General features: G+C 41.7%; 1 protein-coding gene across 4 annotated transcripts in view; it reads left to right on the top strand.

The window, feature by feature from the left end:
- Positions 1-6,980, top strand: part of INSC (INSC spindle orientation adaptor protein) — a 1,312,382-nt gene that overhangs the window by 1,281,552 nt on the left and 23,850 nt on the right. The gene's annotated exons all lie outside the window — the stretch shown is intronic.

The following is a 6,980-nucleotide window of genomic DNA, read 5'->3' as shown; positions in this document are numbered from 1 at the left end:
AATTTATACTTAGTTTTAACCTTTTCCAATGAGATCTTGAGAGGCCAGACCTGGGGTATATTTACAATTGTCCATCCATTCACCCAGGTTATGTTTTAAGAAGGTCAGTTAGCTACTTTATTCTCCATCCAAGGAGTGTGTAGTCCATACAAGTGGTGTTCCTTGGGATTCATCTTTAACTCACCAGCAAGTCCTATTTATGTTTTGGTGGAACTTAATATCTCTTGAGATGGTGTTGAGGGTTTCTTAATTTTGCAGTTGTGCTGGAGGTCTCATAAGACTGGATCTTTTGGAATTTTATTTGCTGGAAAGAGATCCCCTCTCAGGAGTCTGTAGGAAAAAATGAAAAGAGGGAGAGCACGTTATGGAAGTCTGGGAATCTCACGGAAGTCATGCTCTTCATTATCTAAGTGAGGAAATGCTGTGGCCTTTCAAGTGGGGTCATATGATTAGACAGGTACATAACAAAGGGACCACTATTATGAGCCTGATGAGGGAGGAGTACACAGGGACAATAACTTCTTAGATCTGGAAGAAATATCCCTGGTGAGTAGGTAAAAGGATTTCTTAACAGTGGATACATGGTGATCAAAGGATAGTTTGCTGTTAATGAAGGTGTCCAGGTCCTAATGACTGAGTCAGATTTCAAGGGGCATCACCTATGTGGTAGGTGTGTAGGTGCCTAATTTTGCCTAAGAACAATACTCTGCATTTCTTGGCATTTATTTTAGGCCATGGTCCAGCACTACTTATTGGTGTATGTTAATCCCACCTGAAAAACTTGGAAGAAGACTGGGGAGTTAATGACAGCTCAGATTCTGCAGTCATAGTCAGCCACAGGTCCATGATGTCAACCTTGAAATCAGAAAGTAAATGCCAAAGAGAAGTGCCCTAGCACCAATCCCCGGGGCACACCACTGGTAACCATTCTTTTTGAAGATTGCATGCTTCACACACTAATAGATTGGGTTCTGTCAGTTATACAAGTGATAGTGCAAGTAATACAGGCATTTATATTTAGCTTGATTAGCTTGTTGTTATGGCAGAATGTGAGATGGCATCAAATGCCTTATTTAGATGAAGGTGGGTAGTCTGCACTGATTTTCCCACAAGTAATGCATCAGTGACATGTTCAGAGAAGCATGCCAGGTTCAGGAGGTAGGGTCTGCCTTTAAAAAAACTGACTTGGTTTCAGGACTTGTAGACTGCCTATGTCCTTGTTAATAAGTTCCATGATGATGTGTTCCATTCCTTTGCAGATATGGCTGACAAGGCTTATAGTTCTCTAACAACTGGATCATTAATGAATCTCCCTTATAGAGTGGGATGATTATAGAAGTTCTCCTTTCTTCTGACACGAATCCAGTGGAGAGGATGAGGGTGAAGAGACCTTATAGCAAGTATACCACCTAGTGTCTGATGCTGACAAGAAGGCAGTCTGGCAGATTATCAGTACCCATTCATTAAGAGAATTTGGTCATGGAGGAAGCATTCAGGACCTGCTCAGAGGTGTTGAAAGGGGGATACTATAAATATGCTAATAAAATGGGCAAGTCTGAGCTGAATGTTTCCACTAATATGTTGGCTATGTCCTCAGTGGATGAGTACATGTTGTTTTGAATTAGCTCTGAGCATTGTTAGGCATTATCCCTAAGGTTTCTGACATGGCTGAAGAAGGCTTTGTGGTTCTCTTTAGCAGTGCCAGTGAGGTGCTCTGCTTGACAGGTATGGGAAGTCTATTGCAGAGCATGGGCAGTCTCTGGGTTATGAACCTGTCCCTCCAGCATGTTCATTATCGCAATCAACAGAACATGCTGGGTTATGAACCTGTCCTTCCAGCATGTTCTGTTGATTGTGGTAATGAGGTTGAGGTTTCTGGAGTATGTGCTGCAGAGGGGTTCATAGGTGTGTACTAGGCCAACAGCCATGGAGTCTTTACAAGCCTAGCCCATAGAAGTGCCCTGGCATCATGCCGCCATTAGTTCCCGGTGCCTCTATCAAGTAGAGTCATTGGAGTGATCCCCAGGGTGAACTTTCTATTTCCCATCCACTCATCAAGATTTCTCTTGAAAAGGTCCAGTGAGGTGCTCTGCTTGACATGTATGGAAGTCTATTCCACAGCATGGGCAGTCTCTGGGTTATGAACCTGTCCCTCCAGCATGTTCTGTTGATTGTGGTAATGAGGTTGAGGTCCCTGGAGTGTGTGGTGCAGAAGAATTGGGATGTCTTTAGGTGTAATATTTCTGACAGGGCTGGGTCAGACATGGCTTTGCAAGTCAAGCACAGATCGCCTCTTAATAGATGATATGAGACAGAAAAAAGCTGGAGTTTTTTTGAGTCTGTCCATGTAGGGCATGTGTTTAAGGCCTAGGATCCTCTTTATGAGGCACTTTTGTGGCCTTTCCAGCTATTACAGGTGTTTAGTGAGGTACATCAAAATGGGGCATTATACTCGATGATTATTCTAATGAGGGAAGAGTAAAGAGAGAGAGATGATGACCTCTTTCTTCCTGGATGCAAAACCCTTGTAATGAGATGTGCCACATAGAAGGACTGTCTGATCACAGTGGCAATGTGGTGGTTGAAGGAGAGGTCGCTGTCAACCTGTGTCCTTAGATCTCTTATAATGCCTTGAGTGTTCAGTGGGCTACCATCAATGTGGTAATTAGTGGGAACTGAGGGTTTACCAAAGGGAATGATGATGCATTTTTTGGCATTAAGCTTAAGGCCATGGTTTCGACACCAGTCACTGGTCTTAGTGAGGCCTTTCTGTAGGATGTCTACATCACTTGGGGAGTTAATAATAGCTCCCAGCTTGCAATCGTCAGTGAACATGGTCAGCCAGAGTCCATCCCATGTTGGCCTGGACTTCTGAGAAGTAGATGCCAAACAGGAGAGGACCCAAGACCAATCCCTGTGGGACTCCACTTATGACTAGTCGGCAGTCTGACTTGGAGTCTGCTACTTTCACACTGTAGGTTCTAGCTGTGAGCCAACTTGCAACCCACCTAGTGATATAGGGCTTGATGCCTAGTTTGGTGAGTCTATCAATAATTCCTGAGTGGGGAATGGTATCAAAGGTCTTGGCCAGATCAACGTAGGCTGTATGAACTGCCTTGCCCTCATCCACAGCTCTGGTGACTGACTCAAAGAAGTCAACCAGGTTGAGCAGGCATGATCTACCCTTCACAAAACCAAATTGAGTGGGATCTAGAGTTTGGAGATTCCCTATAACCTTGCTAATTAGGTCCATAATGATGTGCTCCATAGCCTTACATATCAGACTCATCAGGCTAATGGGGTGATAATTCCCAGGGTCTGTAGTTGCTCCCCCTTTATGTAGAGGGATGACTGTAGCAGTGCACCATTCTGTAGGGACAAAGCCTGAGGTGAGGCTGTGATTGAACAGGGCACACAGGTGTGGTGCCAGTTCACTTTGTAGTTCATGTAGAACACAGCCAGGGGTATTTTCAGGTCCCATGGAAGCTGTATTCTTAGTCCTGGACAATGCAGCTTTAATCTCTGATGCAGTAATGCTGGGTACCTGGCATTCTTCCAGTATTGTTATTGGTCCTCTAGGGGGAGAGAGAGGGGTAAAGTTGGCAGTGAATATGTCAGCCAGCATGTTGGCAATATCTGATGGCTCAGTATAGGAGGTACCATTGTGCAGTAACTCAGAGCACATCTGGGTATTTCCATGGAGATTCTTGATATAACTGTAGAAGGCTTTGCGGTTGTTTTTAGTGTCTGCCACAATTCTGCCTTCATAGCTAGCTTTAGAGGTTTTGATGAGGGATCTCAACTTTTTGTTGTGGCTAATAAAGGAGGTTTTTCCAGTCTTGGGACATCACCTTTTTCTGAAACAGTTTCTTCCTTCTGTTGTAGAGTTTGTTAATGGCAGGGGACCACCAGACTGGCTTCCTTTTTCTCAAGGAAAGCTTCCTGGTTCTGTTGGGTATGGCTAGTTCCATGCATTATGTACATGTTCGTACAGTGCATTGGTGTATGATTCAGTGGCCTAAATCCACTGCTCTCTTACACTTCCTCACCATGTGTTCTGCTGATCCTATGGAGATGGAAAGGCCTAGACCTTAAGTGTAGTCCAAAGGTTTACCTATACTCCTCCCAGCAACAAAGACTATAGGAATCCTACATCCATTTCTTCAAATGTGCAAACCATGCCTCGCTCTTCCAGGGTACAACATCCACCCCCTTCTCCATGTCTGCCATGCTCCATACCTCTCCCCATCACTACCTGTTCCTTGTTTGCACCACCACTACTTGCAGCATCACTTACACTCACCCAAGCTCAATCCATTTCCCATCACAACAACCTCATCTTTCTTTCCCCACCCATGACACTCCATCCTAAACATTTCACATTCCCAGCTTCCATATCTTAAATACCTCCAAAATGACCTCTCTGACCATTAGGATAGTAATTAAGATTAATAGCTGGTGACTGATCCACAGGTGCAAATTTGTACAGATCATCAAGATTAACCCATTCACTACTTCTTCTTCTTCTTCTTGCAGCAGTCTCCTGTAGAGGCTATCCACAGCTGAAATCCGTACTCACACACTCAGATATACCTTTTTTTGGTCTCTTATAAGACAGCTATTCGTTAACCATTGTGTTGCTAAAAGTAAAGTAATTTTTAGCCATCAGATGCAATTCCTAAACAACGCACACTTCCAGTGAGCCATTAAATACTGCCACTGCTTGAATCTCTATCTCAGTATCCTTCTGTAGGTTCTCAGGCTATCATGGCACTTCTTCCTGTATTGTTTTGCTACAGTATTCCATAACTTCCTGTATGGGCCAGCAAATATATGTACCACCACAGCACACCACCTCCAACTACAATGGCACCTCTATGAGACCACAGTATTGTTGCTTCTCACATTAGCTACCACAGAAAATATCTAAACTTTTTCTGAATTCTGTAACAGTGATCACCCACAGCTCTGTCCTTTTGCCCAGCCATCATAAGTCCTTCCCGCCAAACTGTCCATCTAATTAGCCACTTAGTTTTATTTAAATAAGATGCTGTGGTTTCTCTTCATAATCTTTCAAGCAGCCAGTCATATTCAAATCATCAACCTGTTGATTCAAATCTGGAAAATCCTTTAATGAAGAAGCAATTTCTTTCTCAACAAATGGGAAAACATCTGCCCTCCCCTTCATTTTGGCACACCCTGTATTCTAAAATTAGCATTTTCCTGCCTGTACTCCTGAATTAACCATTTTTCTCACACAGTTTCTAACTGATCTGGAGGCTTTTTGATATCACTTTCTTGCAAATATGATTGCATTTCCATTTCATATGTTATCTTATCCACCAAGAGTGACATTCAGGCCTATGGCTGACATTTTGTCTAATAGTGACTTCTGCAGAATCCCTTCAGCTTTTCATTCTAGCATGATAAGCTTCTGAATACAGGTGCAAGGAAAGTAAAATAAAAAAAAAATAAAAAGTAAAATACTAAAGAAAATAGGAAATAAGAGAGAAACACATTCAGTGCATTATGTACCCACTTGATAATGCAACTACAAAAATGCATGGAGGGTATAACTGGGACACAGCACAGTCTGTCAACTACTCACTCACCTTGTTGAAGATCGTCAGTGCAGTTCCCAATTTTTATGAATTTTTAGTACTGGATAACAATAATAATAATAATAATAATAATAATAATAATAATAATAATAATAATGATAATTGTTAACCAGGTAGGCCCACTGGGCACATAATTCCTTTTCAGGGGTGACCCAGGAGTAATGTCTGGTTAAGTAACTTTCTCAAGGTCACACAGGCAGCAAATGAGGGCTGAGGGAATCAAACTCTGTACCACAGGAACTAAAGCTCACAATCTTAATATTTTTTTGAAACACTTATATAACAGTAAATAATTATGATACAAACATTAATAATAGAATAAAGTATGTAAAAAGTAGTATGAAAAAGGTATTTGAGAAGCAACACATGAACTGTTATTCATGAAACTGTTGACTATCAGCATACACCCCATTAATATTAATCAGTATTGGCAACTTCTTGCTGTCATGTTGGAATACCAGTGATTTAGAATAAGGTCAATACAAGGCTTCCCAAATCTTTCTTCTGCACACTGATGCTTGGCTGCTGATAGCATAAGGGCAGCTGAGCTAATTAATGCAGGGAACTTATAAAACAACATTCCCTTGAAGAAGGATCATGCTGGCAATGCAGGTGATTTTAATCACACCACTGTCAATCTGTTAAGATGGGTGGGCCACTGTTACCAATATGTGACAATCTGTTTGCCACTGATTGGGATTGAAATCAACCACTGCCAACCAATGTACCACCTGGGTTTATGAGATGTAGGGGTTAATGTCCTTGAATCCACTCCATTGACCCAAATAAATGTAATGGCTCCAGAAGAATGGTGCCTCTATTCATACTACTGACATCCAATGCATTAAAGAAGAGGGCAGACGGATATTACTTAACCATTTTTACCAAATGTATTTTGGCACCAAGATCATAAAGAGAATATGCACTCTTGTCCTTGATCTGGGCTTCCAGCATCTGCATGCAGAGAGTTATTATGCACTGAAAACTTACAGAGCAAAGGCTTTGGCCTAGCACCCCAGGCCTTTTTACCACCAGTCTCTGTGGATCACAGTGGCTTCTAGCACCCATTACCTGTGTTTTAAACAAATTAATATTTTTACATACACAATTTCCAGGAAAGGGTGTTAAGTTCTTCAATTTCTCATAGCTTTCTTCTTGGCATTGTAGTAATGCCAACATCTTAGATATGGGTAATAAATTACAGAGATAATATTTCTAATAATCTGCTTGTATAGTCTGGCTTCTGGAGATGAAAGCTACAACTTACCAACATGCAGTGTTAACTATTACACTCACCTCAGATAGGTAATACCAAAATAAATAATTAAATGCCAGCTTCAAAGATTGTCAATAAATACA

This window comes from Protopterus annectens, chromosome 9.part0 (assembly GCF_019279795.1).
Source record: "Protopterus annectens isolate FY-2018-M chromosome 9.part0, PAN1.0, whole genome shotgun sequence".
NCBI classification, from domain to species: Eukaryota; Metazoa; Chordata; order Ceratodontiformes; family Protopteridae; genus Protopterus; species Protopterus annectens.
The sequence above is the reverse complement of the archived record's forward strand: the minus strand, read 5'-3'. Positions and strand labels throughout refer to the sequence as shown.